This window comes from Muntiacus reevesi, chromosome 8 (genome assembly GCF_963930625.1).
Source record: "Muntiacus reevesi chromosome 8, mMunRee1.1, whole genome shotgun sequence".
Lineage (NCBI taxonomy): Eukaryota > Metazoa > Chordata > Mammalia > Artiodactyla > Cervidae > Muntiacus > Muntiacus reevesi.
In genome coordinates this window covers 67,349,736-67,362,579 of record NC_089256.1, presented here as the reverse complement: position 1 = coordinate 67,362,579, position 12,844 = coordinate 67,349,736, and the positions used below count along the sequence as shown (strand labels likewise).

The following is a 12,844-nucleotide window of genomic DNA, read 5'->3' as shown; positions in this document are numbered from 1 at the left end:
GTACTCAATTCCTTAAAATTAAACAAAATGAGCCCAAACAGGAAACTCACAGGTAGATGACTGGAACATACAATTGCTAAGAAATGATCAAACTAGGGTGCCTTCTCTGCATCCAAAATCCAGAGCCCAAAAGTCACCAGACCAGTAAAAGGTGAAAATTGACCCATTCCTGATCCTTTCTTCCGCTTTCAGCATCTACGAACTGAGTTACCTAGCAAAACAATATTATTTGTCTCTTTGAAGTACCCAGATTCAAAAAAATATTCCCCTGTCATGTAATTTAATAACCTTTTAGAAAAAAGAAAGGCTTCCCGGTGACTCACTAGTAAAGAATTCACCTGCTAATGAAGAAGACACAGGTTTGATTCCTGGGGAAAATCCCCTGAAAAAGGAAATGGCAATCCACTCCAGTATTCTCGCCTGGAGAATCCCATGGACAGAGGAGCCTGGCGAGCTACAGTCTATGGGGTCGAAAAGAGTCGGACACAACTGAGCACCCATGCAGAAAAAAGAAACAAATTTCCTATCCACTGGGAGTATTCCTTGCTCTACCTATCTATCTCCAGCCCCCAAAATGAAGTTACCGTGAGGAGTAAGTCATGTCTAAGCCTTTACTCAAGTGCCATGCAGAAAGCAACTGACAGATAGCAGTTATCTGAAGATTCTGTAACAAAATCCAAATAGGCTCAGAATGAAGTAGAGGAGATTACTCATAAATGAGAAACAGTCAAAGTTTTATACTTTACGTTCATTTAAAAATCAGGACCAAAAAAAAAAAAACCTTATTTTTTTTAACAATGAAAAAAATAATTCAGACGCAAATTGGAACAACTTGTGAGAATCTGAGATTTCACCTCACCATGTAATATAGCATACAAATCTACCATTGATAAAAAGGTCTGGAACATAAGCATGTTGTTCAGAACTTCAAATGTATTCTCTCCAGTGAATAAGGTTATATATAATGTACTTGTTTCGAAGACAGCTCAGAAAAACTAATAATAAACTAAAAGAAAAAAAACGATCACAGAATGAGATATGAGGCTGATTAAAGATGACATTCAACTCCTTTATTTTACAAATAATGTGGCTTTGGTGAAGAGAAAGTTGGGTCACTTGCCCAGTGTCACCATGGTATATAAAATCAAGGATTAGTTGCTCAGTCGTGTCCAACTCTTTGAGACCTATGGACTGCAGCCCACCATTGTCTTGGGATTCTCCAGACAAGAATACTGGAGTGCGTTGCTATTTCCTCCTCCAGGGGATCTTCCCAACCCTGGTGGGAAACTAGGTCTCCCACGTTATAGGCAGATTCTTTTTTTTTAACTGTCTGACCCACCGGGGAAGCCCATATAAAATTCAAAGCTGGTCAAAAAAACCAGATCCATGACTCAGTACAGCCATACATTTTCAGATTTCACCATCTCTACATAACAAGTATTTTTTAAGTATAAATACCCCAATATGGTGTAACTCTATTGGCACATATCAAAAGAAATATTTAAAAAACACTTAGATTGTGTTAGGTGGTGATGTTTTACATAATAAAAGCAAACAGGCTGAGTGAGAAAACTAGCTGCACTCTAGAACACCTGTGGAGTTTTCAATTCCCTCACCTATGGTGAAATCCCAGAATAATTTTTCACCAATCAAGAGTAAAGGGAGTTCTCCCTCTCGATACTTAGTCTTAAATACTGCTTTGTCCTATACACCGCTGAACACAATTGGTTTCCAGATGACTCAAATGGTTAACTGTGAGGGACTCACACGAATAAATTAAATACAATTACGGCATATTAAAAATGTTGTTAGATTACTCAATTGGCCTGTGTTACTTCCAAAGATGCTCCCAGCAGTCACACTTTTCTTTTCAGTTGCTATGTGAAAGTGAAAGTCACTCGGTGGTGTCCGACTCTTTGTGACTCCATGGACTATACAGTCCATGGAATTCTCTAGGCCAGAATACTGGAGTGGGTAGCTTTTCCGTTCTCCAGGGGATCTTCCCAACCCAGCAGCTGGAACCCATGTCTCCTGCACTGCAGGCCAATTCTTTACCAGCTGAGCCACAAGGGAAGCTTAAGAATACTGGTGTGGGTAGCCTATCCTTTCTCCAGCACAACTTCCCGACCCAGGGACTGAACAGGGGTCTCCTGCCTTGCAGGCTGATTCTTTACCAACTGAGCTATCAGGGAATCAGCTGCTATATTCACTGTGAATTATAAACATTACTTTTCACTCCCAGACCACTATCCTTCTTGCTCTTGTTTCTCCAGAGCCAAAAGATTAACTAATTTGAGCCCCACTCTACTCCATATTTATTTCCCTCACCTACTCAGGCAATGTTGGCCCCAAGTTCCATGTATTTTTATCTTTTTCTACACAGATCTCTCTATTTCTATGTAGAGCTCTCTATTCCTCATTCATAGAGCCTCCTCCGAGTTTGATATTCAATTTACTTTGCTCCCTAAATGAACTAATGTTGCTTCCATCTCCCCCTGCTCTTTTTCTGTTTTCCATACAGCTTTCCTCCAAGTCTGTTTAGCTCTTGCTCTTCACAATTCCTGTTCTCACATTCTTATTCCTGTTCTCACATTCTACCCTGCCTGAAGACTGGTTTGCAACCAGCGTATGTAACTTATTACCATCTATGGACCCAAAGAAGGTAAAACTGATCTGCCGAGTAGTGCATATTTGAATAATGGCAAGGTCAAGATTTAATAAAATAGAGAAATTCTTCACCAACCAAGCACACACCTTACTCAGAATATTATAAAACATTGCTTGAAAAATAATCAGAGGGGCACAGAAGAATGGAAAGAACAATGTTAAAAAATTATTTAAAACTAATATATAATACAAATAACAGAAAAGGAAATGGTAGTAGTAATGAAGCTACTGCACAAAAACACTTGTTGAAAGTTTAAGCTTTGCCACAGATGATATACAGATGGCCAATAAGCACATGAAAAGATGCTCAATATCATCAGGTATCTGGCTATTCATTCATCATAGTGAGATACCACCTCAGGCCCATTAGGATGGCTACTACCAAGTAAACAGAAAACAAGTCTCTGCATCAGACTACACAACCAACAGTTAAAAGGTAACCTAGGGAACGTAAAAAAAATCTGCAAGTTATACATCTGATATGAGATTAATATCTGTAATATATAAAGAACTCCTACCATTCAACAATAATTTTTAAAATCTCATTTTAAAGTAAACAAAGGATTTAACAGACATTACTCCAAATAAGATACACAAATGATGAACAAACGTATGAAAAGATGTCCAACATCAATGATCACTAGGGAACTGCACATCAAAACAGTGATATACATTAGTATGATTATTAATTTTTAAAAAATCCATACCCACAGAAAATGTGTGTTGGCAAGGAGATGGAAAAATTGAAAACTTTGCACACTGCTGGGGAGTATGTAAAATGGTGTGGCTTCTATGGAAAACAGTACGGCAGTTCCTCAAAAAATTAAAATTTAATTACTATATGACCCTATAATTCCACTTCAGGCATATACCCACATCAGAAAGCAAGGTCTCTAAGACATATCTGCACACCCATGTTCCTAACAGCACAATTCACAATAACCAAAAGATGGAAGCAACACCAAGTGTCCATCAAGGGACAAATTGATAAACAAAATGTGGTCTACAAACAATGGAGTACTATTCAACCTCAAAAAGGAAGGAAATTCTGACACATACTATTATATTATGCATATTAACCCTGGGGAACATTCTGCTAAATGAAAGAAGCCAGTCACAAAACAAAACAAAACAAAACAAAACAAAAGAAAGCCGCCAGTCTCAAAAAGACAAATACCGTATGATGCCACTCATGAGGGGGCACCACTCACGGGACTACTCAAATCCACAAAAACAAGTGGGTGTGGGGGACTGGAAGTGGGAAAAGTGGAGGTTAGTGAGCTGTTTAATGGGTAGAGACGTAAAGTTTCAAAAGATGAAAAGAGCTCTTGAGACTGAACAATGTACTTAACACAACTGAAAGGTACACATAAAATGGTTAAGATGGTAAAAATCTTTGTTGTCTTGACCATGCCACAATTAAAAATAATGTTGTTTTTTTTTAAGCCAGAAAATAACAAGTGTTGGAAAGGGTTTGGATAAGGTGGAACTCTTGAACAATAAGAATATAAAATGGTACAGTCAGGACTTTCTGACGGTCTAGTGGTTAAGATCCAGCACTTCCAGTGCAGGGGGCATGGGTTCATCCCTGGCCAGGGAACCAGGATCCTAAATGCTGCATGGTGCAGCCAAAAAAAAAAAAGGTACAACCAATGTGCAAACAAGATGGAGTGCCTCAAAATACAGAATTACCACTCGATCCAGCAATTCTGCATATCTACTCAAAAAGAATTGAAATTAGTGACTCAGATATTTATATATCAATATTAAGAGAATTATATACTATATCCACATTAACCAACAGGAGGAAACCACCCAAGTGTTCATCAATAAATGAATGGATAAACAAAACGTAGTATAAACATACACAAAAGAATATTATTCAGTCATAAAGAAATAAATTCCTTTTTCACTGGTAGTCAAAGGTACAAGCTTCCAGTTATAAGTTAAACTAAGTTCTGGGGCTAGAACATGATGATTATAGTCAATAACACTACAGTGTATATTTGAAAGATGCTAAGACAATCTTAAAACTTTTCATCACAAGGAAAGAAAATAAACAATGTGAGGAGATAAACGCTAACTAAATTTATTGTAGTAATCATTTCACAACATATACATTACCAGTTCAGTCGCTCAGTCGTGTCCAACTCTTTGTGACCCCATGGACTGCTGCATACCAGGCTACCCTGTACATCACCAACTCCTGGAGCTTGCTCAAACTCATGTCCATCGAGTTGGTGATGCCATACAACATATACCAAATCATTATGTTATGCACCTTAAATTTACAGTGCTCAATTATAGTGTTATTCACTCAGTAGTGTCTGACTTTTTGTGACCCATATATATGAACTATATATATAGCCCACTAGGCTCCTCTGTCCATGGAATTTTGCAGGCAAGAATACTGGAGTAGGTTGCCATTCCCTTCTCCAGAGGTGGTAAAGAACCTGCCTGCCAACACAGGAGACATAAAGAGATGTGGGTTTGATTCCTGAGTGAGCAAGATCCTTGGAGGCGGGCGTGACAACCCACTCCGGTATTCTTCCCCGGAAAAGCTCATGAACAAAGGGGCCTGTCAGACCACAATCCATAGGACTGCAAAGAGTCGGAACACAACTGAAGCGACCCTGCATACACACCAGCACTGTCAATTATATGTCAATAAAACCAGGGAGAATTTTTTAAGACGTGAAATTCTGATATATGCTGTGAAATAAGCCATACATGAAAGGACAAATATGCTATGATCAAATTTACATGAGATACCTAGAATAGGCAAATTCTTACCAATAAATAGTAGAACAAAGGTTACCAGGTGTTGAGAGAAGAGAGGAATGAGGAGGTATTATTTAATGAGTACAGTGTCTGTTTTAGATAATGAAAAAGCTCTAGAAACGGATAATGGAACAGGTGATTTTTCTGGTGAATTGTATCAAACGTTCAGAGACAATACCAAACCTACACAGACTTCAAAAAAACAGAGAAGGCAAACATTTCTCAATTTATTTTCTGGAATTAGCTTTACACCAACATTACCAAAAGCAGACAGAGAGAGAAAGAAGCAAATAAACAAAAACTATAAATCAATGCCCCTTGTGAACACAGACAAAACAAGGTTTTCATAAAGTGTCAGGAAATCAAATCAACAACATAAAAAAAAGGACAGTACATCATGACTCTGGATGCAAGCAAAGATGACTTATCACTTGAAATTGCTAAATAATAAAGGAGAAAACATATATGATTATCTCAGTAGATGCAGCAAAAACCTGTGACAAAATTCAATACCCATTCACAATACTCTCAGTAAGCTATGAACAGAAGAAAACATACTCAGTCTGATAAAGAGTCTCAATGAAAAACTTGTAGCTAACATCATACTCAATAAAGAAAGACAGAATGCTTTGCCCTCACATTTGAGAAAAAGGCAAGAATGTCCTGTATCACCAACTGTAACACGTACTGGAGGTCCTAGTCAGTTGAAATAAAGTAACAAATGAACAAAATAGAAATCAGAAAGAATGAATTATCTGTATTCACAGACAGTATGATCAGGTACATAGAAAATCTTAAGAAATCAACCCTCCCCAAAGATGGTTTTTGACAAAGGGTAGTCTTTTTCAACAAATGGTAATGAAAAAACTGGGTATTTACATGGCGGGGGGGGGAGGGATGAGTTTACCTCATACTGTACACAAAACTTAAATCAAAGAAATTTAATGTTTGATCCCAGACCTACACGTAAAACCTAAAACTCTAAAACTTCTAAAAGACATCATAGGGTAAATTTTCTTAGGGTATAAAAAGCACAAATCATAAAATCATAAAACAAAAAATTTATCATCTAAAGATTGAAGGTGGGAGGAGAAGGGGACGACAGAGGATGAGATGGTTGGATGGCATCACCGACTCAATGGACATGAGTTTGAGTAAACTCCAGGAAATGGTGATGGACAGGGAGGCCTGGCGTGCTGCAGTCCATGGGGTCGCAAAGAGTCGGACATGACTGAGCAACTGAACTGAACTGACACGACCAAATGGAGAAAGAAATGGCAACCCACTCCAGTGTTCTTGCCTGGGAAATCCCATGGACAGAGGAGTCTGGCAGGCTGCAGTCCACAGGGTCACAAAGAGTCAGACACAACTAGTGACTGAGCAAACCAAAATGGAAAACTCTGACTCTTAAAAAGAATGTGAAATGAATGATATAGCAAGCCATATTATTCTATGTACTTCTGACATAGAAAGTACATAGAAAGTATTCTATGTACTTCTGACAAAGGACTTAATCCACAGTATATAAAGAAAACTATAACAATTATATGAAAATATACAACCCAACAAATAATTAGCAAACCATTTAAAGAGTTCACAAAAGATACATGAATGTCATCAATGAAATAAAAACACAAGGAGATACTATGAAATATTTACCAGAATGGCTAAGATTAAAAAGGCTAGAACTTTCAGGGTGGAGAAGCTGGTGGCAGGAATGTGGATGGCAATAACTACTTTAGAAAACAGTTTAGTAGTTCTTATAAAATTAAACATACACGTATCACTTGACCTAGCAATCCCACTCTTATGTGGAAAAAAGTAAAAACACTACACCCATACAAAGACAAATATTCATTCACAGTAGCTTTACTTTTAATAATCCAAAACCGAAAACAATTACGTTTCATCAACAGGTGAATGGATAAAAAATTGTGATACATCCATATAATGGAATGGTACTAAGACATGAAAAGGAACTAAATATCGACAGAGATAACAGCATGATGAATCTTAAAATGGCAGGAAGGAGGGCACAAAAGAAAAACGTACCACTTCCTATTGCTATTATAACAAACTACCCTGAATCTAGCAGCTTGCTGCTGCTGCTATTGAGTCGCTTCAGTCGTGTCCTACTCTGTGCGACCCCACAGACCGCAGCCCACCAGGCTCCCCCGTCCCTGGGATTCTCCAGGCGAGAATACTGGAGTGGAATCTAGCAGCTTAAAACAATACAAATGCATTACCTTACAGTTCTGCAGGTGAGAAGTCTGACACAGGCCTCTGCACTCAATTGAAGACGTGAGAGCAGAGCCACACTCCTCGACAGTGGCTTATGGGGAGATCCGTCTCTCTGACCTTTCCAGCTTCCAGAGGCAGCCCACATTTGCTGACTCATGGCCCCCTTTCTCAATCTCTGACCGTCCTTCAGTAGGCCCCTCTCAAACTACAACTTTAAAGGACTCGAGCAATTCGATTACGCTCACCTGTATAATCCAGGATAGTCTCCCCTCCTGAAGGCCCAAAATTTAATTACATCTGCAAAATCCCTTTTGCTACATAAGGGATTCAAGAATTAGATCTGATAAGAGTGCCTGAATAACTACGGACAGAGGTTTATGACACTGTACACCAGACAGTGATCAAGACCACCCCCAAGAAAAAGAAATGCAAAATGGCTGTCTCAGGAGGCCTTACAGACAGCTGAGAAAAGACGAGAAGTGAAAGGCAAAGGGGAAAAGGAAAGAGAGACCCATCTGAAAGCAGAGTTCCAAAGAATGGCAAGGAGAGATACGAAAGCCTTCTTCAGTGATCAATACAAAGAAACAGAGAAAAACAGTAGAATGGGAAAGACTAGAGATCTCTTCAAGAAAATTAGGACAGAAATTGTATGGACCTAACAGAAGCAGAAGATATTAAGAACAGGTGGCAAGAATACACAGAAGAACTGTACAAAAAAATCTTCATGACCCAGATAATCATAATGGTGTGATCACTCACCTAGAGCCAGACATCCTGGAATGTGAAGTCAAGTGGGCCTTAGAAAGCATCACTACAAACAAAGCTAGTGGAGGTGATGGAATTCCAGTTGAGCTATTTCAAATCCTGAAAGATGATGCTGTGAAAGTGCTGCACTCAATATGCCAGCAAATTTGGAAAACTCAGCAGTGGCCATGGGACTGGAAAAGGTCAGTTTTCCTTCCAATCCCAAAGAAAGGCAATGTTCACTACTACACAGTTGCACTCACCTCACACGCTAGCAAAGTAATGTTCAAAATTCTCCAAACCAGGCTTCAACAGTATGTGAACCGTGAACGTCCAGATGTTCAAGCTGGATTTAGAAAAGACACAGGAACCAGAGGTCAAATTGTCAACATCCTTTGGATCACAGAAAAAGCAAGAGTTACAGAAAAACATCTACTTCTGCCTTATTTACTAAGCCAAAGCCTTTGACTGTGTGGATCACAACAAACTGTGGAATATTCTTAAAGAGATGGAAATACCAGGCCACCTTACCTGCCTCCTGAAAAATCTGTATGGGGGTCAAGAAGCAACAGTTAGAACTGGACAAGGACCAACAGACTGGTTCCAAATGGGAAAAGGAGCACGTCAAGGCTGTATATTGTCACCCTGATTATTTAACTTATATGCAGAGTACATCATGAGAAACCCTGGGCTGGAGGAAGCACAAGCTGGAATCAAGATTGCCGGGAGAAATATCAGTCACCTCAGATATGCAGATGACACTACCCTTATGGCAGAAAACGAAGAACTAAACAGCCTCTTGACGAAAGTGAAAGAGGAGAGTGAAAAAGTTGGCTTAAAACTCAACATTCAGAAAACTAAGGTCATGGCATCCGGTCCCATCACTTCATGGCAAATAGATGGGAAAACAATGGAAACAGTGACAGATTTTATTCTCCTGGGCTCCAAAATCACTGCAGATGGTGACTGCACCCATGAAATTAAAAGACGCTTGCTCCTTGGACGAAAAGCTATGACCAACCTAGATAGCATATTAAAACACAGAGACATTACTTTGCCGACAAACTTCATATAGTCAAGGCTATGGTTTTTCCAGTAATCATGTATGGATGTGAGAGTTGGACTCTAAAGAAAACTGAGTGCCCAAGAACTGATGCTTTTGAACTGTGGTGTTGGAGAAGACTCTTGATAGTCCCTTGGACTGTAAGGAGACCCAACCAGTGAATCCTAAAGGAAATCGGTCGTGAATATTCATTAGAAGGACTCATGCTGAAGCTGAAACTCCAATACTCTGGCCACCTGATGCGAACAGCTGACTCATTTGAAAAGATCCTGATGCTGGGAAAGATTGAAGGCAGGAGGAGAAGGGGACGACAGACGATGAGATGGCTGGATGGCATCACCGACTCGATGGACGTGGGTTTGGGTAGACTCCAGGAGTTGGTGATGGACAGGGAGGCCTGGCATGCTGCGGTTCATGGGGTCGCAAAGAGTCGGACACAACTGAGCGACTGAACTGAAGAGATCAAATCAGTCAACCCTAAAGGAAATCAACCCTGAATATTCACTGGAAGGACTGATGCTAAAGCTCCAATATTCTGACCACCTGGTGTGAAGAGTCGACTCACTGGAGAAGCCCCTGATGCTGAGAAAGACTGAGAAGTGAACACAGGGTAAAACATACACAGGTTCTCCAGATTAGGGCAGGGACATCTTGGAGGAGGGGTCTTTATTATGCCTACCATAGAAAGAAGGGAATTTATATAAAACTTTAAAAGAAACAAAAGTAATCTGCAGGGTTAGATAGTAGATCAGGTGAAGAGCAGGCCTGACCACTGCTGGGAACAAGAGAACTCTCTCTGTAATGAACATGAGCCTTGGCCTGAACTGGGTGCTTATACATGTATACCTATTTGTCGAAATTCATTTTAAACACTTCGAATGTGTACCTTTTATTATAATATCTAAAGTATGCCTCACTTATTTTAAGGCATAAATACTATCATTAGTGAGTATTGTTTTAGTTGGTTCTTAACCTCCGTATTCCAACCTATCTTTCTCGTATACTTTAAGTTCCCACTGTGGCAGTTTTCCGTAAAACGATCTATATTATATGGCTAAGGAGAAAGTAATATTTACCACTGGAGAACTAATAAACACTCTTGTAACATTGTTTGTAAAGAAAACTCTGTTGCAAATTCCAGTTCAAATACAGGAATTTAGGACAAGGCTACAAAACAATGGCAGTGGTACAACCCTAAATTTGATATTGTATAGTAAGAAATGAAAATCCTTCATGTTAATATGGCACTGATTCTAGACAGAAGACAGTTCAGAAGTAGTAATTTAGAGGCACTCAGAAGCCAATCTACCTGGGTGTGGCCGTGACTGGGCAATCCCCTGTGGCACAACTGGACAACCACTAGCAACCTTAAGTTATATCAACCCAGAAAACTAGTCAACTACCTGCCGTAATACAAAACAAGGATTCTTCTTCTCCACACACACAATATAACTCAAGAAACAGGTATACCCATCCTATAGGCCACATTTAAACTACTAAGGCTAGCACTAAGAAGACATCTCTCCTCACCTCCAAAACTAAAGCTATAAAAAAAATTTAACAATCATCAGCATTCAAAAAGCCTCAATGTAGAAATACCCTTTTATTAGAGTTTTAGACCTCCTGTTCTAAAATGTAAAAATAACAGGAAGAGTTCTTTTTAAATTCCTGGAGAGATAAGAGGTTTTTTGTTTCATTTGTTTGTTTGTTTTTTACTTATGTGGCACCAAATAAATTTTCTCAATGGGAGAAGAGAAGAAATCCTTTTCCATCATGGGTTTAAAATGCTGGGCCTGATTCTTGCTGCTAAGGAAAGTAAACAGCTCACTTCCAAAATTGAATGAACAAGCTTCTTGAAATTATATCAATTCTCTAATGCTAAAAAGATTCCCTCCAAAATGGTAAGTAAATTACCACTTACAGCACAATTTAAAGCATCACTTTGAAATAAGGACCCTCTATTTTAACACAGAGCACTTTCAACACTGTTATGAGAACTGAATGATTTATTACAAAGAAAAACCATATAAAAGTCAATATATATTTACACACATAAATGACAAATCTGATCAAAATTACTTGAAAACACAAAGACACAAAATTCTCATCACATTTTTTAGTAGCATGAGTTTATATCCAGTTTCTCTTCTTTCTTAAAATAAACATTTACAATAACCCTTGCAGGCATTAAAGGTGTGTAAGCCCTTAATATTCTAGTGGGAAAAGAATAGAGGGAAAAGTGTCACCCAAAGAGATGTATAATTATAATCAGGAGTAAAGCCTTAAAAAAAGTACTAGCTCCTATGACACCAAGAAAGGCCTCCCCAAGTAAGTAACACTACTGCAGTCACCGGGCTGCATGGGGCTTTGGCAGAGATTGATCATGACCCTTCACGTTTCCAAGACAAGCCAGACACTACATCTTTATAAGGACTCAAAAGCTTCAGTAAAATTTCACATACTTTAGCATGCTAAATTTAACAAGTTTAAAATTTTCAACTAAGTCACTCTGCTATAAAGCAAAAATTAGCACAACACTGTAAACCAACCATGTGTGCTCAGCCAGACACATCCAACTCTGCAACCCCAGGGACTGTAACCCACCAGGTTCCCCTGTCTATGGAATTTTCCAGGCAAGAACACTGAAGTGGGTTGCCATTTCCTACTCCAGCGGATCTTCCCGATTTAGGGATTGAACCTGCGTCTCTTGCATCTCCTGCAGTGGCAGGCAGATTCTTTACCACTTCAATTTAAATAAATTTTTTTCAAAAGCATAATAAATGCATCAAGGTCACTGATATCACCACGTTCATGTACCTAATCTCATAGTTTAGATCTAGTTTCACTTACCAACATTAAGGACTTCCCTGGTGGCTCAGATGGTAAAGCGTCTGTCTACAATGCAGGAGACCTGGGTTCAATCCCTGAGTCGGGAAGATTCCCTGGAGAAGGAAATGGCAACCCACTCCAGTACTCTTGCCTAGAAAATCACAAGGACGGAGGAGCCTGGTGTCCATGGGGTCGCAAAGAGTCGGACAAGACTGAGTGACTTCACTTTCTACCAACATTAAGTAGTGGTTAAGAGCATAGCTAGAGAATCAGATTTGCACACGAGTCACTTAATCTAAGAGAAGAGAGAAAAGAGGAGTGGGAAGGTACAAAAGTAAGAGTGCTTTTCTCTATGAGCTTAGTCAAATAACATTAAAAATTAAAGAGCTGTTGGAGGCTTTGTTCTGCTGATTTGTGGACCAAGTGAGAAGAAGTTAAGTTTGCAGAGAGAAAGAAGAATCATATAATGTCCAGAACAGTCTCCACTGAGTCCTCACTATGCTCCCAATTTCACAACAT

The 12,844-nt window shown here is 39.2% G+C and overlaps 1 protein-coding gene across 4 annotated transcripts in view; it reads right to left on the bottom strand.

Annotated features, from left to right (window-relative positions):
• TBL1XR1 (TBL1X/Y related 1) overlaps positions 1-12,844 on the bottom strand; it is a 168,783-nt gene that overhangs the window by 131,588 nt on the left and 24,351 nt on the right. Inside the window, exon 2 of one of the 4 annotated variants that reach the window (XM_065942298.1) lies at positions 8,697-8,779. The exons of the other annotated variants lie outside the window; for them this stretch is intronic. The gene's annotated coding sequence lies outside the window, so the exon portion shown is untranslated. The remainder of the gene's footprint in view (positions 1-8,696; positions 8,780-12,844) is intronic. 4 annotated transcript variants of the gene reach the window in all.